Here is a 23,998-nt window from a genome sequence, read left to right on the forward strand (position 1 = left end):
CTCCTTACTGGCATGTGTGCCTATATGTCCTCCCTGTGGGGGCTCCTTGCTGGCATGTGTGCCTATATGTCCTCCCTGTGGGGGCTCCTTACTGGCATGTGTGCCTATATGTCCTCCCTGTGGGGGCTCCTTGCTGGCATGTGTGCCTATATGTCCTCCCTGTGGGGGCTCCTTGCTGGCATGTGTGCCTGCAAGATGCAACAGCAGTAGTAACCCTGTCCTCCCTGTGGGGGCTCCTTGCTGGCATGTGTGCCTGCAAGATGCAACAGCAGTAGTAACCCTAGAAATGTGTGGGTTGGCATAAGGAATACATTTGAGAGATAAAAGTGGTAAAAATGATTGTTGATCAACTAAATGATCAAATAAATGTTTTCGTTTGAATATTTTGTCCCTTTTAGTTTGCCGAATATGATAATGAATGATACAAAATGTATTTAGATTCATTTCATCATATTCAATTGTCATTGGTGTCCTTGACTTTAAAGACTACAGTCTACAGTCATAATAGGCTACCCCATTACGATAGTTCTGTTACTCGTTTATTATACATTACATAGTCTCTTTATAATCAGATGAAAATGTTAACACTGGGTCAGTCTCCCCGACGGCGAAGGCCATCGGAGGTGCTATGCTATGCTGTGCTGTGTAGTGTACTCTGCAAATAAACCAACATCGGAAACATCACTCCGTCTGCTGTCTGCCGTGTTACACAATTCTCTTCTGCTCTCCAGTTCTTGGTTAAGTCTCTGCAGTGTATAATGGTATGAAAATATACCACAGGTGTATGTGTCATTGTTATGTATGTCTTGTTTGTCATGTCTATAAAAAATCTAAGTAAATCCCGGATTGTAGCTTAATAAAAAAAAAAAAGACTACAGTCTGCTGTCTTAACTCTAATACATTTGACTTCAATACATTCTAATAGCCCCTAGCAGCCACTAGCGTCAATGCTGCTCCTTACACCAAACCACTAAGCTACGGCCACTCACTACACAACGAAAGTTTGAGAACTAGTGCACCACAGGACAGGTCGTGGGGGGTACCGAAATCAATAGGGTTCTACCTGCAATCTGCCGATTCAAGAGATTCTTATCGACATATCTTAGGTGCCAAGTTGACCCTTTGACCTGAGTATGGAGGAGCTAGAAGAACATTCATGGGGTCATGCAAATCAATGTATGCGTGCGGCCATGCATATAATAATAATAATAATAATAATAAAACTTTGTATAGCACCTTTCATGACATGAAATGCAGCTCAAAGTGCTTTACACAAAAAAAGAAAAGAAAGGCAGGGCATAAACAATACAGTGAGGACATGAATAATTCTTTTTTTAAAAAGACAAATAAATCAATTAAAAGCAAGGGTGTAGAAGTGGGTCTTGCGCTGAGCTTTAAAAATGTCTACAGAGGCTGCCTGTCGAAGGTACAGTGGGAGTTCGTTCCACGCCGTCGGCCCGTAGAAGCAAAAAGCTGCTTCCCCGTATTTTTTAGTTGCCATTTTTTTAGGCAAAGCGAGCAGGCCAGCAGTGGAAGACCTTAGGGGGCGGTTTGGGACATATTTCGGCAGGCAGTCATGTAGGTGGGAAGGTGCGAGACCATTGCGAGCTTTATAAACAAGTAAAAGAATTTTAAAATCAATCCTAAAAACAACCGGAAGCCAGTGCAATGAAGCCAAGACTGGAGAAATATGTTCTCTCATCTTAGTTCTAGTTAAGACTCTGGCTGCTGCATTTTGGACAAGTTGTAATCTGTCAGTTGTTTTCTTAGGCAATCCAGAAAAAAGTGCATTGCCGTAATCAAGCCGAGAAAAAACAAAGGCGTGGATTAGCGTTTTTGCATCGTCCAGTGACAAATAGGTTCTGATTCGTGCAATATTTCTAAGATGAAAAAAGGCAATCTTGGTAACATGATTAATGTGTGAATTAAAATTAAATTCAGAATCAATAATGATACCCAAGTTCTTTACTGTACTGTTACTTTCTACAGTCAGGTTGCCAAGTCTGCTTATTATCGATTCTTTCTGCTCACTAGAACCGATTATGAGAACTTCTGTCTTATCCTCATTTAACTTGAGAAAGTTCTCACTCATCCAGCATTTGATGCTAGACAGACAGGTCAACAGCGGGTCTAAAGCACAGAGATCATCTGGAGCTACAGAAAGATATAGTTGGGTATCATCAGCATAGAAATGAAAATTGACTCCGTGATTGCTAATGAGTTCTCCCAATGGCAGTATGTACAGGGAGAATAACAGAGCACCAAGAATCGAGCCTTGTGGAATACCAGAACCGATGTTGTGTTTGTCTGAGTCAAACTCAGCTAGATTGACAAAATAGCTTCTGTTTGTTAGGTAGGAGGAAAACCAGCACAGGGCCGTGCCAGACAGGCCTATCCAGTGCTCCAGACGCTGTATTAGAATTGAATGGTCAATCGTGTCAAATGCAGCCGTTAGATCTAGAAGTAAAAGAACGGAAACATGTTTCTTGTCAGCAGGCACCCTAAGATCATTAATTACTTTTACAAGTGCTGTTTCTGTGCTGTGGCCTTTCCTAAAGCCAGATTGGAATTTGTTATGCACATTGTTGTTCTGTAGAAACACATCCAATTGATGAAAGATGCATTTTTCTAAAACCTTGCCCAGAAAGGGCAGATTAGAAATGGGTCGATAGTTACCCAGCACAGAGGGATCAAGATTGTGTTTCTTGAGTAAGGGCCTAACTACAGCCGTCTTCAGTGAGTCTGGAAAGACGCCTGATTGTAGAGAGCTGTTTACAATTTTTAGGATATCTCCAATCACACTGTCTAAAACCTCTTTGAGAAAGGTGGTGAGAAATGTGTACATTTAGATTTTGAGATACAGCATGCATATGGCAATTAGCCATGGGGTCCTTAAAATCAGTTGGGTGAGTGCAGAGGTGTACATCATTCCATCACAATCCACCCAGTAGTTTTCAAGATGTGTTGCTTGTGACAAAAGTGGTCGACTTATTTGACATTGCTGCTAGAATGGACACTACATTCATACAAAAACACACATTCCAAAACTTCTACTGGGCAACATGCACGCACGCACGCACGCACACACACACACACACACACACACACACACACACACACACACACACACACACACACACACACACACACACACACACACACACACACACACACTCTCCGCCTGAGGTATAATTTTGCAGTTGGTTTGCTAATGAACTTGAGTTCAGTTCATTAGCTTTCAAAAAGCTAATGAACCCCCAACCATCAGTCCGTTTCATAATTTCCAGGCACCACAGTTGTTGCTACTACTAATAAATGATGTCACTTGGTTCTCAGGCTGATATATCGGCCACAATTAGACTTTGTTGCTAACATTGGGCTCAGCTGATGTGTTGTTTCCTTCCCCCCCCCCTTGTTTTGAAATATCTACAAGCTCACAACATTTTTCATGTATTGTGAGATTGTAGATCTGCCTTTTTTAATACAGCTCAAGTGGTTAATTAAAATTACATTCAGGTCGTGTGTATTTTAAATTTACTTTAAGTTAAATGTTCTTTTCATATATATCTTTTCATATTTACTTTACATGTCTTTATATTTTAGATGGCTATTTGATATCTATTTATTTGTTTGCTTATAAGTTAAATGATCTCAAATAAACTTTAATCGAATTGATCTGAATATTTATTTATATAAAATATTGATCAACACTTTGATAATCGGTGGTCTAGGAGGACTCTCCAAAATCTGGATCGGGCCCAGAAATCTGGGCAGCAGGCTATGCTTGATTCTTGGGTAAAGCACACTCAAGACCTTACATCAGAGTTTGTGTGGAGAGTGGAGCTACAATGATCTTGGCTGCCTTGCACAAAGCAACTTCAAACATCCACTCCAGAGCAAAGCAAACCATACTGAGGCCAGATAAATAGCTCTATTTGTCTCCCAGGCTTTGGAATGAGCATGGGTCAGGTCAGGCTAAGCAAATCATCTTTTAACCCAATCAAAACGGGAACCCCTTTTGGTGTTTTAAGCATTATGTTATACTTTAGCTATTGAAAAATAGCAGATCTACAAGCTCATAGCGTGGCACCGAGTGCCGCGCTACGAGCTTGTAGATCTGCTATTTTTGAAAAATTGTGAAAATGTGATTGCAAAACTTTGAATATATATTCTCTCAGAGCAAACGTTTTTAACTCAAATCTTTGCTTCTGAGAGGTTCCTGGAACAACATAATTATTTTCAAATGGGGTTAGTGGCCAATTACATATAATCTCTGGGGTCCTTGACATGAAATATTGAGCACTACTGATATAGAAACAGAAAACTGTCAGGATTTAAAAGACATTTTTTAAATTTCAACGTCAGGCCTAAAGCTCTTCTAAAGACAAACTGATGTAGAAAGGTTGGTAGATCGCTAGAACAGGTAGATGTTTTATGGAGTCCTATAAAATTACATTATTATTGTTCTGTTACTTTGTTTGCAGACTGGTTGGTTGGCATGCCAAACATACACGATTCTAAAGGGTTTTAGAATTGTCCTGGTGAGAGGCAGAGGCATCTCTCACCAATTGAAGAAAGCCAAGTACCAGGATTTGATTGATGAGGGCTCTTATCAAAGGATGGCACGCATCCCTATTCCCCATCGAAGTTGGCTGCCGTGGTTTCCCAGCAACATCAGTGCGCTACTTCCTGCAGAAGATCGGGTTGGATCCCAAGCAACTGAAGAAAGCCACTGTAGCCGAGACCACATCAAGATGGATATGGCTGAAGAGAGCCCACAGTTGGAACCCTGCAGGATCCTAGCCCCACTGACAACCAGTCAAGAAGCAGAAGGTATGCGGCCAGGTTCAGACCTGGCTCAGGGAGTAGGATGCCCCTGCCATGCATAGTCCCAAGTCCAGCTGCAGGGAGCGGCAGGGAGACGTCCCTGACCGCGGGCCCCCACGGTCAGGGACGTCAGAGATGTTCTGGGATGAAAGGGGCGAAACATCAAGGAAGGATGGCTCCCAGCTGATGACCCTGACAGCTGGTACTCGTAACGCTCAGACCATCCATCCACCAAGGATTACCAAAGAGGAGGAACTTGCAACACCTGTAAGTAGCTCTAGCTGATTCTGCTTGTAGCAAAGCATCTTCAATGTTTACTTCACCTGTCCTTCACTCTAGGTACAAGCAGCAAAATGTTGGTCTATTGGGCTCTATTGGGCATTCGGTGAGCAGGTTAATTCATGTTCCATATGCTATACTAACACCAGTAAGACGCCCTGAGGGCGAGAAGGGGCGAGGTTGCGTGCATGCATCCGCCTGGGTGCCGTCAGACCGCAGACTGCTGGGCGAGTGCTGGTGCTTTGGCATGGGGGGTCAGATCAATATATGGAATTAATTCTGTACTGGCCATATATGGAGCGTGTCTTGAGTGTACAGCTTGTTGTTTTGCCCTTCAATGCATTTTGCCCTGCTATGCGTGAGGGTGCTCCCACCTTCCACGGGACTTGCAGATCCTTGGAATAGCCACGCCCATATATATACAGTGATGGCCCCCATTAGGAAGTTCTGGGTGGTAGCAGAGTAGAAGGATTTCAGCCAGGACGTTGTCTGAAACCGAGGCGGTATATGGGAATTGTCTCGCCTTCTTTTCCACAGTCTCTGAGTCTCTAAATCAATACCACATCTTTGTACCATTATTTCTTGGTTGTTTTGACATAAACTAAATTGTTCACTTTATGAAAGGCATGTTCAAGGTTCTTTTTTGTGGCATCTTTGTGTACAGGCACATACTCACATAATATTGCAGCAGCAAACATTTTTCACCTTTGGCTCCTATTATATATGGAAGAACCCAGATTTTCTTCCCTCATGTCAGGACCCAGTATTCAGGGTTTGGCATGATAAGGGACTGGACCAGCTTGCTAAACTATATAACAGAGGCATAATGGAGTCATTTGAGAGTCTAAGGAATAAATATTCATTACAACAGTCACATTTCTTTAGATTTTTACAAATCCGTCATTATGTAACAAAGACAAGGAACATGCAAGCCTAGAAAATATTCTTACACAACCTGTGCCAGAAAGATCTGTATGAATGTTTTGATGTAAGTTCAAAGTCAAACCACTCCACTGATCATATTCGAAGGCAGTGGCAGATTCACTTGGAAATAATGTCAGATAGAAGACAATACTTGGACAACAATTATAGGAAATACACTTGCAAAATGTTACACAGACTACATTATACACCTCTATACTGAGAAGCAAGCTTGGTCTCAGCTCTCCTAACTGTAATAAATGTGACACAGAAGTTGGTAATCAAACCTACAATATGGTTTATATGCATGCACAATAGGAGTCTTATCTGTGTATACTAGCAAACTGAAATAAAGTCACACCTATACTGCAATTAGTTGTTAGCATGTCGAATGCTATAACAAGATCCCAGTGTTATCCATTGGCTGTTAGGGGCTGGGGGGGTTTGGTGGTTGCTGGGTTCCCGTTTTAACTGGGCACCCGGAGTATTTTCAATTCTGGACGCTTTTGGATGCGATTTTAGGAGAGCGCCTTGCATTTTCATCTGGGAAAAAAATGCATTGGTGGACATGCAGCCTAGCTTAAAGGCGTAGTGCAACGGAAATGGTGGACATTTTATTTTGAAGTTTAAAATGGTTTCAAGTTGAAACACCGGTCTGAAGTTTCTGAACCAATCAGAGCGCCGCATCCCTTCAGGCGATGGGACGGTAGCTAGGGACGGTAGCTATGCTACACCACTACGCATGGCGTGTGTTTGTTTACAAATCAGATTGTCGGCCAGCTGTACCAGTTTACTTATTTCTACCCTATAATGTTTTCTGATACATATTTTAACGTGGTGATTAAGTTGAAACCGAGTAATACACTGTCTGGATGTTATCTTGAATGGGAATAAAAACGGAACATTTCTGTAATCAGTAGCAGCTGTGCAGCCTGTGCTGGACGGATGCGGAGATATGGGGAATTAAACGGGCGAGCTTCATTTTTATTGGCTTTTATCGACGTGGGCCTCGACACGTCATCACGCAGCACGTTTTCGTTTTCAGGAAGTAATAAAACATTTTTTTATGGACTTTTGATATAATAACACACAAAAATTAGAATTTGCCCATTTTTTTTGCATCCATTGTTAGGTATGCCCATATGATGACCACGGATATGGTCTAAAAGTGTGAAAAACATATTTTTAATTTCACTACATCTTTAAGCTTAAATTTTGTTAGCTCGTTCAGGTGTCTAATCATCCTGGAAGAAGCTCTTTTGTAGTGTAGTGCCAGTGGGGGCCATTTTCCATGTGGCATCACACCATTCCCTGGTTGGGGTGACCACCATCTTATTCTGTGTGTTTTACTTACAGAATTAATTGTATACATACTAGGTCTTACTCTTGGATGGAGGGAAGGTTGCTTCCACTGATGTGTTCTGCTGTCCACATGACCCACTGCATTGCTTTGCAGTTGAGAATAGTTCCCATACCAGGCAGGGATGCAGCCAGTCAGAATGCTCTCTGTTATTCCTAGAAGGCCTGCAGGAGTTCTGGGCCCATGGACGGTGAACTCCTGAGAAAAGCATTGTTCTACCTTTTCCACCACCCGTTCAGGGTGAAACTGCACAGTAGGCTTACTATAATGTCCTGAGATGCTACACAATGTTTAAGCCTGCAGTCCCGCCCCGACGTACTAACTTTGGCATTTCACATCTTCATCGCAGGCTCTCCTGGTGTTTTGAGGAGGCAGAGCTGCTCCCTCTGCAGTTGACAACAAAACAAAAGGTTACGCACGTTTCCCATGATCAATGGCAATGCCGTGTCAAAGGAAGACCGCTTGAAATTTCAATTTCAGCTTTACCTTTCTCCCATTGTGAGGGGCTGCATATTTATGAAAATCGCCTGATTTGAATTTAGATGTGTTGGGTCAATCGCTAGTAGCTACTCGGCCAGGCACTCCTGAAAATGCAGAGGCGTATTATCTGTCTATTGTTGCCTAGATTAATATGTGTCTGTCAAACAGACTGTCTCTGTGATATTATGCCATCAAAGCTGTGTTCATGAGTGTTTGGGCTGGGAGCCTCAGGCTGTTCACTTGCTGGGAGATAAATGATTGAAGTGAAGAAAGATGTTACCATCAAAGTGGCACTGCACACACAACGCACGCTGCGGCTGTTTAAACTGAATGAATTGGAAAAGGAAGCCTCTATAGTGTGTGTGTGTGTGTGTGTGTGTGTGTGTGTGTGTGTGTGTGTGTGTGTGTGTGTGTGTGTGTGTGTGTGTGTGTGTGTGTGTGTGTGTGTGTGTGTGTGTGTGTGTGTGTGCACTGTGCGCGCACGCACGCTTGTGTGTGTATGTATAGGCATATATATATATATATGTATATATATGTATATATATGTATATATATGTATATATATATATATATGTATATATATGTATATATATATATGTATATATATATATGTATATATATATATATATATATGTATATATATATATATATATATATATATATGTATATGTGTGTATATATATATATATATATATATATATACACTCTGTGTGTGTATATATATATATATATATATATATATATATATATAGGCTGTGTGTGTGTGTGTGTGTGTGTGTGTGTGTGTGTGTGTGTGTGTGTGTGTGTGTGTGTGTGTGTGTGTGTGTGTGTGTGTGTGTGTGTGTGTGTGTGTGTGTGTGTGTGTGTGTGTGTGTGTGTGTGCATATCGGCCCCTCTGGTGCCCTCTTGTGGCTATGGAGCCATGTCCCCCACTTTGAAACAAAGTCTTATTTACAAGGAATGGTGTGACTGTGACTGATTGATTGATTGATTGATTGACAGAATTACAGTACATTTCAAGCACAAACTCAATACAAAAACTGTTAACTGTGAGTGGACGACCCAATTAAGCATTACACTTGTTTACAAGAGGGTCCACCATGTTCAATTCATCAAAACATTTAGAGACTTCTCTTGTCTGAACTCACATGCATCTAATAGTGAATGGCCATTCTCATCTAATAACTATTGAATCAAAAGTGTTTGATTTGATTTTACTTCACTTACTTAATCCTCTTCGTGCTGGATAGCACATAATAAGGTCTTCACCAATGACTGATTTGATTTGATAGAATCAACTATAATTCCCTGGCTCTCAGACAGTCAGTCTCTCTAATCATCTATATTTTTTATCATGCATGCTCTGGCAAGTGGAGTCTCCCAAATGTAGTTATTATTTCTCCCGTGTGGAACATAAAATAAGTAATTTTCCTTTTTATTCCCCCAATCTCCCCCCGCTGCTGAGATTGAAGTATAGCATTGCATGGGTGGTCTCTCTTCTTTTTTTATGGGTCAGCGGGCCCATCGGCATTATGACAGTAAATGAAGTTTCAATAATAGGATATAGGAATAATAGAATTAGAAGGTCATTTACTCCACCTGCAAGGCAGATGTGTGCGGCTGCAGGCATGCTGGCTTGCCTGCCACGTCTCCGCGCGGAGATGGAAGTGGACGCACAAAGTGCGCGGCTGCGCGCGCGCGTGCGTGCGTGGTGGGTGGGGGGGGGGGGCAGTGGCACTGATTCTCTCGCCAGCGGCAACACATCCTGCTGCTGCTAATGTGCAGCACCGCGAGCCGCTCAGCGCAGCACTTGACACATCGCGTCACGCACGTCCACTCCGATAGGATTTACGTCGGATCCAGCAGCTTTGAATGAATTTAGTTGTGAGAAAGTTCTTATTCTTCTTTTTTTCTCTTCTCCTTCCCGGCGGCTCGCCTATATTATAGCTGCTTCTTAAATTTCTTTCTCTCGCGGCCGCGTCCCTGTCAGTCAGAGCAGCGCATTGTCTCTCCGCGCGACACAGTCGGTGTCCAATTTCAAATCCAGCGCAGCTGAGGAGCTACGCACGGCTGGCTCAGTGGAGACCGAGACACACAGACAGTCACACAGCAGAAATAAACCGCTCCACGGGGAACAGGAGACCAGACCAGGGGCACAAGAGAGAGATACATCTCTACGCACTCTGTGATGAGGACTGAGGAGGAGTTAATGCAATGGACATTTGTTTTACTCATTGAAGACAACAAACAAAAACGAGGATAATTTTGTTTTACCTTCACATTTTTCATTTTTTTTTTACCTTCATTCCTGTTTCTCTGAAGACTCCTCTCTCTCGGTATTAGGGCAAAGACTCGCGGGCTTCGTTCCATACTAGATGAACGGGAGTTGGGCACCTCATTTGGTAAGAAGACGCATCTTGCATGAGTGGACTGTACGTTGTTATTATTTGACTATGCATCATAAGTGCGCAATGGATTAGGGCTAATCGTACATTTTCCATGTCAGAAATTGAATGTTTCATGTTTGGTTGATCATGATCAAGAAAGGATTATCACACAATAAATGCCAGAATTATGCCCACCACCCCCGCGTGGAAATTTAACACGCATAATACGGTTGTTGAAAATGGCTACAATCACATTTGGTTTAAAGTTCTGTTCTAAGTTTTGCGTGGTCATATTTTGCAATGTTGTGCCACTTGGTGGGGCTGGTAACGTTACAGAGCGTGCATGCAGGCCATCACCAGTCTTTATGTCTGGGCTATTCACGGGATCACGTAGACCTATTTATTCATGTTTTTATAATTTATTTGTATTTTTTCCCCCAGTTTGAATAGCCTGTCTCATGATATTTATCGGCTACTTATGCTATTTGCTGCAGGTGTATAAGCAAAATAGCCAATTCTTTTAGAACAGCTAGAAGACGGTATTGCAACAATAATTTAGATTCCTTAAATATGGAACTTGTTAGCCCCTTTTGGAATCCTAGTGAAGGCCTATATATCATTTTTGTATTTGGAATACCTCCTCAATCCCAAATACAATATAAGGTATGCAGGGTTAGGAGGGGGCTAGGAAGTTGTGTGGTCTGCCAAAGAACAGGGTCTTCCAAGTTCCCCCTCAAGTTTAGTGAGAAGTGCAGTAGAGACAGCATGTTTCACCTCCCGATTTAGTGGAATTTGCATAGCCCCTCCCAAAATAAATAAAATAAAATAAAATAAATATTATTATTTTTATTTTTTAAGGGGCGATAGCCCCTCCTATGTCCAGCTTTTGGTGCTAACACAAACTCTGTCCAACACAAACATTAAATCCCATTGACAATGAATGAACAATTTTGAGTTGAACATTGCGTAACACAAACATCGAAGACGAAGGTGAAGACACAAATTCTGATTGGCCGGAATGAGATGATGTATGATGATGTATTATGATGAGATCGCCCCTCACTTCACACGGGTGTGATTGTTATTTTATTTTCGTCTTACACAAGCATTAAATTCCCATTGACAATGAATGGAGAATTTTACGTCATAGTGTCTGAGCAAATCGGCTTAGTGTCTATTTTGAACTTTGAAACTTTGTTTTAAAAACGCAATTGACAATGAAGGGAAAATGTACGTCAAACATTAAATGCCCTTAACAATAAAGATAATTTAATGTTTGTTTTACATCACCATTACATCACCTAATCAACATGAGTTAGACTTTAATATATTAGCGCCCCTCACTTCACACAGGTGTGACTTTTGTCCTACACAAACTAAATTCCCATTGACAATGAATGGAGAATTTTACGTCATAGTGTCTGAGCAAATAGGCATAGTGTCTATTTTACGCCATGAGGATGTACGATGATAAGAGCACCCCTCACTTCACACGGGTGTGATTTTTTTTTAACAAAACGTTCATAACTTTGTGCTAAACCGGATGGCTTTTAGTTAATGACTCTCCAGCACCTGTTAAATGATTCTATGATTGGTGATTCTACATTGGTGTCAGTTTTACTCTGCAGACCTGCTCTTAGTCCGAAACGGGTTATTTTGAGTAGAATAAATGTCAAACTTTTTCTGTCCTATGTATTGTAAAGAACAAGGATGCCTACACAGTAGTCATTAGTGCATAGTAAAACCTCCGCCACCAATTGCCAATAAACAGACTCTCCAGCACCTGTTAAATTATATAATTGGTGATTCTACATTGGTGTCAGTTTTACTCTGCAGACCTGCTCTTAGTCTGAAAGGGGTTATTTTGAGTAGAATAAATGTCAAACTTTTTTCTGCATTGTAAAGCACAAGGATGACTACACAGTAGTGCATAGTAAAACCTCCGCCACCAATTGCCAATAAACAGCTTAGAGAAATAAAATAAATATGAGAGATAATTAAAGATGAAAATCTTGTTATTGTGGTGGAATCTGACAGCAATATGATGAAGCTACACGTCTAATTACACTACGTGACTTTGCACAGCTGAACTTACTTAATGCTTCATGCGCTTGACTTGGCATAAGTGTTATGTTTAGTAAGTATGACCCAAGTGCACAGCAATGGAGGAGGCGTTTGTTCAAAGGTAGTTCAGGTTTATTCACAAACAGGGGGAAGGAGTGGGAAATGTAGTAGAAGGGTGGTGGCTCTCCAGGTTGGCCAAACAGCGTGGGAATCCAAGCACTGGGGAGGAGGAGGAGAGGAAGCGTCAGTCTTCAGAGAACAACAATAAACTGGGAAAGTTGTGTAAGGCTAAAAGTGTAACTAGCACTATAACTTAGTTTAACAACACAATAAGCTTTGTCTGTACTTTACCATACATGTTGACATGTGAAGCTCTGGCGTGGACTGAAGGGCAGACTGGGCTTTTGTAGAGGCAGTGCTTGATTGCAGGATGGAAGACAGGTGCAGATAATTGGTGAAGGAGAGCAGGTGTGCTGAGTTGAGCCATGGAGTAGTCAGAGAGGGGGGAGTGGCTAAGCAGTGCTTGCATGTGAAGGTGAGGAGGAGTGAGCCGTAACAGGACCCCCCCTCCGAGGGGCGCCTCCTGGCGACCTCCCGGGGGCGTCGGGGTTGGCCCTGTAGAAGTCCCGAAGGAGAGAGGGATCCATGATGAGCTTTCTGGAGATCCAACTGCGTTCCTCGGGGCCATACCCTTCCCAGTCCGCCAGAAACTGGAAACCTCGACCTCTGCGCCGAACCTTCAGCAGCCGCCGAACTGTCCACTGGGGATGCCCGTCGACCATCTGAGGTGGCGGAGGAGCAGGGGCAGAGGGCATGAGAGGGCTCGAGGACACAGGCTTGATCTTGGACACGTGAAACACGGGATGTACACGCAGGGAGGCCGGGAGCTTGAGACGCACAGCCGCCGGACTGAGGACGTGATCAATCTCGAAGGGACCGACATACCGGGGAGCCAGCTTCCTGGAGGACACCTGGAGCGGTAGGTCGGCAGAGGAGAGGTAGACACGTTGCCCAGCCTGGTACACCGGAGCAGGGATGCGGCGACGGTTGGCTCCACGGCAGGAACGCTCGTTGGAGCGAAGCAGGGCGGCGCGGACCTTCTTCCACACACGCCGACAACGACGGAAGTGGGCCTGGACAGAAGGGACAGAGGCCTCAGATTCCTGGAGAGAGAACAACGGGGGTTGGTAACCCAGAGAGGCTTCGAAAGGGGACCTGCCAGTGGCGGCGCAGGTAAGGGCATTGAGTGAGTATTCCACCCAGGGTAGATCCTTGCTCCAGGAGGTGGGGTGGAGAGCAGAGACACAGCGGAGGGCCGACTCCAAGCTCTGGTTGGTCCGCTCAGCCTGGCCGTTGGACTGTGGGTGGTATCCCGAGGAGAGGCTAACGGTGGCGCCGATCTCCTTACAGAAGGCTCGCCAGACCTGGGACGTGAACTGTGGACCTCTGTCACTGACAATGTCACTGGGAAGCCCATGAAGGCGGTAGACATGCTGGGTGAGGAGTGCAGCCGTCTCCGCAGAGGATGGGAGCTTTGGGAGCGCCACCAGGTGCACTGCCTTAGAAAACCGGTCCACCACAGTGAGGATGATGGTGTTCCCATGGGAAGGGGGAAAACCGGTCACAAAGTCCAAGCCAATGTGAGACCAAGGGCGGGTGGGCACAGGGAGTGGGCGAAGAAGGCCAGCGGGTGGCTGGTGTGACGCCTTGGCACGGGAGCAGGTGGCGCAGGCAGCGACAAACTCCCGGACGTCAGTCCTCATAGACGGCCACCAAAACCTCCGGCTCAGGAAGGAGAGGGTGCGCTGATACCCGGGGTGGCAAGCAAACTGGCTGGAATGGCCCCACTGCAGCACTCGAGACCGCACCGAATCGGGCACGAAGAGCCGGTGGCGAGGACCATTGTCTGGGCCGGGTTCAGCTTGTTGGGCCCGTTTGACCTCAGCTTCAATGTTCATGGTGACCGCCCCAATGATACAAGAAGCCGGAACGATGGGCTCAGGCTCGGCTGAGGACTTCTCCGGAGCATGGAGTCGAGACAAGGAATCAGCCTTGGTGTTACTGGAGCCAGGTCTGTAGGTGATGGTGTAGCTGAACCTATCCAGGAACTGTGCCCACCGTGCCTGGCGAGAGTTGAGGCGCTTGGCCCCCCGGATGAAGGTTAGGTTCTTATGGTCGGACCAGACCACCGTGGGCTCTTCAGCGCCCTCCAGCCAGTGGCGCCACTCCTCAAAGGCTGCCACCACAGCTAGCAGCTCCCTATTCCCAATATCGTAGTTCTCCTCGGCTGGGTCAAAACGGCGAGAGAGAAAGGCACAGGGGTGTAGCTTCTGGTCCTTTACCGACCGCTGGGATAAGACAGCCCCTAGACCGATGTCAGAAGCATCTGCCTCCACTATGAATGGCCTGGAGGGGTCTGGATGGAGAAGGACAGGGGCTGTGGTGAAGTGCTCCTTGAGGGCAGCAAAAGCGGCACCGGCAGCGGGCGTCCAGACGTAAGGACGCAGAGTGGAGGTGAGTTGAGTAAGAGGGGCAGCTATGCGACTGTAGTTCCGAATGAAACGGCGGTAGAAATTAGCAAACCCGAGGAAACCTTGGAGCTGTCTGCGGGTCGTGGGTTGCGGCCAGTCGACGACGGCTTGGACCTTGTGGGGGTCAGGACGGATACAGCCTTCCTCCACAATAAGTCCAAGGAACTCCACAGAAGGCGAGTGAAAGACGCATTTCTCAGCCTTAATGTACAGGCGATTCTCCAAGAGGCGCTGGATGACCAGACGGACATGCTGGATATGCTCCTCAATGCCCCGGGAGAACACCAGGATGTCATCAAGGTAAAGGACCACGAATACCTCTAGCATGTCCCGGAGCATGTCGTTCATGAGGGCCTGAAAGACTGAGGGGGCATTTGTGAGACCAAAGGGCATGACCAGGTATTCGTAGTGTCCACGGGGGGTCTTGAAAGCGGTCTTCCATTCATCCCCTTTACGGATACGCACAAGGTGGTATGCGTTCCGGAGATCCAACTTAGTGAAGATGGTAGCACCGACAAGGGGTTCAAAGTTGGAGCTCATGAGGGGGAGAGGATACTTGTTCTTGATGGTGATGTTGTTGAGCTGCCTGTAGTCTATACAGGGCCTCAGGTCCCCACCCTTCTTCTTGACGAAGAAGAAGCCCGCTGCCACCGGGGATGTGGATGGACGTATAAGACCCTCAGCCAGGCAGCCATTAATGTAACTGTCCATAGCTGCCTTCTCAGGTAGCGAGAGGTTGTAGAGGCGACTGGCTGGAAGCGGAGCGTCAGGACGGAGCTCGATGGCACAGTCGTAGGGGCGGTGGGGGGGAAGCGTGCATGCTCGCTCCTTACTGAATGCCTCACCCAGGTCGTGGTACTCAGGGGGAACCCTGGAAAGATCAGGAGGAGCACGACTGGGTCGTTGAGGCAGAGAAGGTGTCTGGGCAGACCGAAGGCAGCGGGCGTGGCAGGGAATGCTCCAGCTGAGAATGCGGCCCGAACTCCAACAGACGTGAGGGTTGTGGAGTTCCAGCCAAGGTCTGCCTAGGATGAATGGGGTGTCAGGGGAGACGATGACGTAGGGGCGGATGCTCTCTACATGATCTCCTGAGACAGTGAGGGTGAAAGCCTCGCATTGGTGTGTAACAGGACCCATGGGGTGGCCATCCAAAGCGAACGCCGAGAGGGACTTCTCCAGAGGCACAATGGGGAGTCCAACCCTCTGGGCGTAAAGTTGGTCCACAAAGCTCTCATCAGCCCCAGAGTCTATCAGAGCAGGAACGGTGAGCGTGCGCCCTGACCAGGCAAGAGTGACAATGAACCTGGACTTGCTGGAGCGGGACAGGGGGTCGGACAGGCGGCTCACTCGGAACCCCCGAGCGGGTGAGCCCTGTCTTTTGGCAGCCGGCCTGAGGAGGCTCTGGAATGTAGGATGGGGCAATAGTCAACAGAGTGTGCTGAGCCGGCACAGTACATGCAGAGCCCCTGTAGTCTTCTGTGATCACGTTCAGCATTGGTTAAGCGGGCTCGGCCCAACTGCATAGGCTCCTCACCAGCAAATGTAGAGAGAACAGGGAGAAGAGCAGGCCGGTTAAGGCTGGCTGGAGGCGAGGAAGAGGAAGGCGAGGAAGCAGCAGGACGAAACTGGTGAGCCTTCTCACGCTTGCGCTCCCGGTGACGTTCATCAAGCGAAATAGAGAGGGAGATGAGTTGGTTCAACGTGGCGGGCTTCTCTCTACCAGATAAGGCATCCTTCACAGGCTCTGCCAAGCCCCGCCGGAAAGCACTAAACAAGGCAGGCTCGTTCCATTGGCAACGAGCTGCTAGAATGCGAAACTCTGTGGCAAACTGTGCCACAGAGCCAGAACCCTGCTGGAGGGTGGAAAGAACTGAATCTGCATCCTGCCCATGGACATCATGATCGAAAACAGTCTTGAACTCCTCCTTAAATGCAGCATAGTCATGCATGTAAGGTGCAGAGCCCTCCCGACTAGCCATCACCCACCGGCGAGCCTGCCCTGTGGTTAGGTTAGCGATGTAGGCAATGCGGGCGGGGGCAGTGGAGTACATACTGGGTTGAAGGGCAAAAATGTACTCACACTGCATGATGAATTCACGGCAGAAGGCGAAAGATCCGTCATAAAGAGCCGGTGCCACCAGATGGGGCTCCCGAGTAGGGGGCGTCTCGGGCTCAGGGGCCGGGTTTGGAGCAGGCCCAGACTGGGCAGAAGCAAGTGGAAGGAGTCGAGCACTGAGTGCAGCAACCCGGTCAGCGAGACTCTGGACCACGGCAGTGAGCTGGTCCACCTGGGCTTGTTGTTGATTGGCCTGGGACTGTTGACGAGTCGCAACCCCTTGGAGATCCTCTTTAATACTTATGACTGCAATAGAAGCCTCCTTTAATAGGCGAGAGTGTTCGCCCAAGACTTGGCCCTGGGCCTGAAACGTCTTCTCCATGCTGGCTGGGTCCCGATGGCCAGAGCTTACTGTTATGTTTAGTAAGTATGACCCAAGTGCACAGCAATGGAGGAGGCGTTTGTTCAAAGGTAGTTCAGGTTTATTCACAAACAGGGGGAAGGAGTGGGAAATGTAGTAGAAGGGTGGTGGCTCTCCAGGTTGGCCAAACAGCGTGGGAATCCAAGCACTGGGGAGGAGGAGGAGAGGAAGCGTCAGTCTTCAGAGAACAACAATAAACTGGGAAAGTTGTGTAAGGCTAAAAGTGTAACTAGCACTATAACTTAGTTTAACAACACAATAAGCTTTGTCTGTACTTTACCATACATGTTGACATGTGAAGCTCTGGCGTGGACTGAAGGGCAGACTGGGCTTTTGTAGAGGCAGTGCTTGATTGCAGGATGGAAGACAGGTGCAGATAATTGGTGAAGGAGAGCAGGTGTGCTGAGTTGAGCCATGGAGTAGTCAGAGAGGGGGGAGTGGCTAAGCAGTGCTTGCATGTGAAGGTGAGGAGGAGTGAGCCGTAACAATAAGTTCCTAATTGGCCCCCACAGTATGAGCTTTGATGAATGCTTTTCAGCACGCCTTGATGTGTTGATTAGTGTATTATTAACCCAACATAATTGTTCCTTAGGTCAGGCCATTGTTGTTGTTAACCAGTGCTTTTTGAGGCAATCATTGGAAGACCCTGTTTTATATAGAACTATGCATATGCAAATGTACAGCCAATACAGCATACATACGCCATTGAAAGCAGAGTCTCTGTTCTGTGTCATTGGTATTCATACAGACCTGTGGTTGTTTTGTTCTTCTTGCTAGAGATTTCAGAACTTGGAAGTAGCATTGTGATATTAATCCATTCTGGGCGGGAACCCCAAGCATTATGTAATACTTTAGCTATTGAAAAATAGCAGATCTACAAGCTCATAGCGCGCCACCGAGTGGCGCGCTACGAGCTTGTAGGTCTGCTATTTTTGAAAAATCGTGAAAATGCGGCACAAATCTTAGTTTGAATATATATTCTTTTCAGAAGACTTTTTATTTATTTCGACGTCCGGTCTAAATGGTTTAACACTGCCTCTTCTGATCTTGTGGCCTCAAACTCGTCAGGTTGCTGTGGCTGCTAAATCCTGCAATGTCACAGTCACACACACAATAATGGGGGGGAATACGAGACCCGTATATCCTGTAGAATTATTTCAGTTCACCCCTTTTATTAGGCTGCAATGCTAACATCCCTGAGGATGAGGCAGAGATGTTGGAAGAAAAAGAGAAATAAGACATGAGAGGAGGCGGAAAGATGATTAGAAAGTGCTGAATTGAGAAAAGGATCTGACATGATACCTTTTGGCAAAGTCGAAGATTTATATTGCTGCTGAACTACTTTGGGGCATAGGGAAACTTTTGCTGCATTGCAAAACAAAGAAATAACATTCGACTGGGCTGAAAATAGCACTTAAATGTGTGCCCTGTAGCACCATAACATCAGATTAACGCTCAAAAGGGTTGTGAGTCCATAGATAAATAGGTGGTACTGGTACTGCACACTCCTTTCTTCTCTCCTACGCGTCCCCTCCCTCGCCTCGTCCCCTCCCTCTCCTACGCGTCCCCTCCCTCGCCTCGCCTCGTCCCCTCCCTCTCCTACGCGTCCCCTCCCTCGGAAGAGCAGCGTATGATTAGTGTGTGATTGATATTTTGCCGCGTTGGGAATTTGCCCACGTGGTGACAAGGGACAACCGGCACAAAACACAGCAATTAGTCCCAGGCAGAAGAATCCCAGAATGAAAGTGACCCCTGGTGCCCCCTGCCATCAGTGCCATGCCACTCGGTCACTATGGAAACGCATTGAGTGACGAGGAGGCCATTGTTGACCAGCTTTGTGGTTCTGCATCTCTCTGAGGTTGAATGCTTAACAAAAAGGCATTACCATGCGCGTGTGAATGTGAAGTGAACTGACTTTACCCTCTGGCCTGCCGTGCTCTATAGGAGTCTAGGTTACTCATTCATCTGACACAAGGAAGAAGGCAGTTTGCCCCTTCGTAGACAAAACCTCACACAAGATTATAGAATTAATTGCAGTGTGCCCCTTTGGAAAACCGATTTATACACGCTCTCTCCGATGGCTGGTTCGTTGGTGAAGTGGTTTGCTCTTCTTCCCAGCTGTGTTTTGTCCTCCACCGCCACCAGCAGCTATTTATACATTGCAAACAACTTTGCCATTATCTCAGAGAGAAAGGGGGGGGCCTTTCTCTCATGCCTCTTCTGATTTGACGGCCCTAATAGCTCCAGAGTGTCCTCCTCCCAAGCTGAAGGCCACCCGCCATCATAGTGTTTATATTGTTTTTAGCATCGTTTAAACTTCAGGGAGTACCGGAGTAGTGAGTATATGGGACGAGAGAGAGGGAGGTTTTCTGGGCTGGCCGACTTCACTGACCTTTACTGTAACTAGCCCTTATTTTATCTTCTCTGCCTGGAGAGGGGAAGTTGTCAGGGCTGAGGTACGTACAGTATGTGTGCCTGTCTTCTCATCTCCCTTTCTTCCTCCTATTCTCAGTGATTTACCATGACGACAGCTACGTTGCTATAGCTACCTACTTCTCAGTTTTCCAGGAGGTCACTGTGGAGTGTCTGTCAATCACGCAGGGAACGTGAAATTTTGGCAAAATGAACCTTTATCAGCAGAAGCCAAAGTGTGGAGATGGTTGCTATAGTGATGGGCAGTAGTTCCAGTCCAGTATGTCGACTGTACAAGCCTTTGTCTTCTCTTGTGGATTGTAGTGTTCATTTCACTGTGACGTTGTGCTGAGTCTACTCACTGAAGGTTGATGCTGGTGGTTTTCTCCACCTGGAGAGAGAGCTGCAGTGTCGTTTCAGAATGTACACGGTTACGCAATGCAATACAATCATACTAGTACGGAACTGAAAGAGCCCAAATGAAGCTAGCCAAACACACAAATGCACGTCGGTATTATAATGGTAGTCGTAAAGCGAGCACTGGAGGCAGTGGTAATTTCACACTGCATGCTAAACCCGGGAATGATTTCAGTACACAGCTGAGTAGCTAAGCAAAGGGTGTGATTTCGGCTGTTTGACTACTGGAATACAGCCAGTTTCATGTGTTCACACAAAGTGGAATTAGATCCACTGTACTGCCACCGATTCTGTAACCAGTGCGGACACAGTACATTAGCTCTGTCCCTCAAGCCACCAGTGCTTCCCAAACGGTGTGCTGAGGCACACCGTCCATGTGTGCTTTGGAATGTTGTGACAACCTATGCAATATATATAACTATATTAAATGTTATGAATTGTTGTATTGTTTTATTTACTATAATGTGTGCACCCATTTCCCAAAACAAAGGCAAATATACCCTCTATAGTCTCATTAGTCTGTACCTGACATCCCAATTTTGGGCAAATTGTTCAATTTACCCTACTGATCTACATTGGGTTGCTCTGGGACACGTTGTGAGATTGCTTGTAGATTGCCTATCTTCTCTATCAACACAGGTGTGCCTTGAGATTTTGATCTGCCCATTGTTGTTGTGCCTTGGCCACAATGGGCCTTTGCAAACCTCTGCTCCAGCAGCTACCTCCTGAAAACCTGCTCTAATAGCTACAGTAATAGCTGCGCAATCTGTTTTCAAACCCTGATGGTGTACACAAGGAAATGAGGAAGAAGATTATTTGGGTCATTGCTGAATAATCCCCAAAAGCCTCATTTCTTAGTTATAGAACGGAGAAAAAGGAAAAACGGTGGCAGTGAAAGACATTTACCTCCCCTTGTGGACTTCTAAGTCTCCCCTTGTGGACTTCTAAGTCTCCCCTTGTGGACTTCTAAGTCTCCCCTTGTGGACTTCTAAGTCTAAGGGACGTTTTTCAGGCCAGTAGAATGGTAATTTTCCCATGTTTATTCTAAATTTGGGTGGTAGCAGATTATGTTCCCTCTAGTGTTGTGGCTGTGGGTGACACTCACTTTGGAGAAGTATTTACACAGATATGAGGGTATTGAGGAAATATGGGGTTGAGAGGTTATATAAAGATGAATCCATAACCATAAACATTGCACCCGCTTCAACAGAAGGTGTTAAGGTGGCCTTACACTAGCCGATAATCGGGCATTTTTGACGCTCGGGGGGTGCCCGACCGCTCAAAGCGCGATCGGGATCGGCCCGATCCACATCAAGAATGTTTGATATTTGCTCTGCCCCGCTCCGATTATCCTGTAGTGTGTGGTGCTATCAGATTTCAGATTGAAAAGAAATCGGCTAGTGTAAGGCCACCTTTAGTGTAGTAAAAGATTTGGATCTGGGTGATGTCCTACTATCCTCCCACACTTAAGTTGTGAGGCTGCCTGCCGCACAGGAAAGTACGGTTTTGCTGTGTGAGGACTGGGGTGGGAGGTTCGAGCCAATGGATGCTCACAGTGGTGGTGTTGGGCGATGGAGGGATAGGAAGAAAAGAAGATATAAAGAAGAGAGTATAAATGATAGATAGAAGATATAATATTAAAGGGAGAGGAAAAGCGACTGCTAGTCACAAATTATGGAAGAAAAGAGAACAAAGGAGAGAAGAGGTGGTGAGGAAGGACGCAAGGAAGTGAATGAGGAAGGAGAGAGGAAGAGAGAGGACGAATGGAAAACTTACACGGTGAGAGAAATGGGACTGAGAGAGAGGTTCTGAAAATGCTTTAAAAATCTTGAAAAGACAGAAAGGAAGGAAGGAAGAAAAAAAGGGGACGGGAAGTTTAGCTGGTCTTTTGTTTATTGACTGATGGCATGCCAGAGGGCCATCTGAAAGGTGAAATGAGTGATAGATCATCATCACACACACACACGCACGCACGCGCGCGCACACACACACACACACACACACACACACACACACACACACACACACACACACACACACACACACACACACACACACACACACACACACACACACACACACACACACACACACACACACACACACACACAGCCTCACATCGATCCATGCACGTGCGCAGTCTACTCTGGGCGCACACACACACACTCAACAAACACACACACACACAGCTCCCTTGCTTTTTTTTTCTCTCTCGGCTGCCTGTCACCCAACTGTAATTCTCAGCAAGATGGATGACAGTGAGGCGTGAATGAGAGCATCATTTGATCGCTGTGCTCAAGTGGTATATTCCTGGCTGTATAGGAGCGTCTCCTTGCAGGCTCACAGGCTGCAGCATGTGCTTCCAAAGTGGTAGAACCACCATGCAGACTCCCTTCTGGGAGACTTTGACACAGTGTTGTTACCCAGTAACCCAACTTAGTCACAATTCAGTTCGGCACAGCATACATTTATTAACCCATTTTGACCTGAGATCGGATTCTAAAAATGTCTTCTACATCCTGACAGTTTTCTGAAAAAATCACACCCGTGTGAACTGAGTGGTGCAAGGTCTTATATAGCCTGATCAGCTGTGGTCTGACGTAATGTCAGTGACCATAGTAACCATGCTCATTCTTTTGAGGGACAGGTACACAAACACACACACACGGGTACTAACAAAGCCAGTTGTTGGAGTGGTTTGCACCACTCAAAAAGCTGTTTCTATGTCAGTCGTTCTTCGATTTTTCAAAAATAGCAGATCTACAAGCTCATAGCGCGCCACCGAGTGGCGCGCTATGAGCTTGTAGATCTGCTATTTTTCAATAGCTAAAGCATAACATAATGCTACCACCAAACGGGGTTCCCGCCCAAAATGGGTTAAACACTTAAAACCTATATTCCTTGTTCCCTGGGTTCCCAAAGGGGCCTGTACTTGGTCCCTTCTTTTATTGCATCTACACCACATCTTAAGCTGATCTACAAGCTCGCAGTGTTTCGCAAGGCATTCTGAGCTTGTAGATACTGTATGCTACTTGTGCTATTTTTTGCTACGAATGTTTGCCTTAAATATAACATGCCCAGTATAGAGACTCTAGGGTTCATATTGCGTGTGCGTGCGTGCGTGCGTGCGTGCGTGCGTGTGTGCGTGTGTGTGTGTGTGTGTGTGTGTGTGTGTGTGTGTGTGTGTGTGTGTGTGTGTGTGTGTGTGTGTGTGTGTGGCGTGCGTGCGTGCGTGCGTGCGTGCGTGCGTTTGTCAGGGCGTGTGGAGGGTGCGTGCGTACGTAAATTGTACATTTATATTTTTAAAGATTTGTTTTGCTGACATTGTATTTCCCCAGAAACCCACCTGGCTACTGTACGTGAGACTACATACTTCGTATAGTATGATGAATAGCAAGATGGATTGGAACTTGTGTCCTTGTCCAGGCACCCCATGTATGCGTGTATTGTTAACTTGTGACTCTTTCCGTGCCAATGTTTGTGCGCTCTCAATAAATATGCATGAACGCTATGTTTTATGCAGTAGTTTTCACATCAACAGAATGGCGGGATATAAATGGGTCCGTTTGCGTGTTTAGACTTAATGAATTTGGGGCATGTCTTGGTACAACATGTCGTTCTTTTGATGCAATGTGTTTACAGCCACAGAGCCGCGCTCCATGGATTGTTTTGCTGCAAAGTGATTTGAACAAAGCGTAAATGAATTAACCCATTCAGGCCTGACGTCGAAATTAAAAAAAAAAAAAATCATGACAATTTTCTGAAAGATTTGAGGCACATTTTAACGATTTTTCAAAAATAGCAGACCTACAAGCTTGAAGATCAGCTATTTTTCAATAGCTA

At 45.9% G+C, this 23,998-nt stretch overlaps 1 protein-coding gene across 2 annotated transcripts in view; it reads left to right on the forward strand.

Moving 5' to 3' along the window:
• The window catches only part of sema5a (sema domain, seven thrombospondin repeats (type 1 and type 1-like), transmembrane domain (TM) and short cytoplasmic domain, (semaphorin) 5A), a 257,306-nt gene that overhangs the window by 29,208 nt on the left and 204,100 nt on the right, over window positions 1-23,998 (forward strand). The window contains exon 1 of one of the 2 annotated variants that reach the window (XM_079489015.1): window positions 10,015-10,269. The exons of the other annotated variant lie outside the window; for it this stretch is intronic. The gene's annotated coding sequence lies outside the window, so the exon portion shown is untranslated. Of the gene's footprint in view, window positions 1-10,014; window positions 10,270-23,998 lie in introns of those variants that run through there. 2 annotated transcript variants of the gene reach the window in all.

This window comes from Electrona antarctica, assembly GCF_951216825.1.
Source record: "Electrona antarctica genome assembly, chromosome: 20".
Taxonomy (NCBI): Eukaryota; Metazoa; Chordata; class Actinopteri; order Myctophiformes; family Myctophidae; genus Electrona; species Electrona antarctica.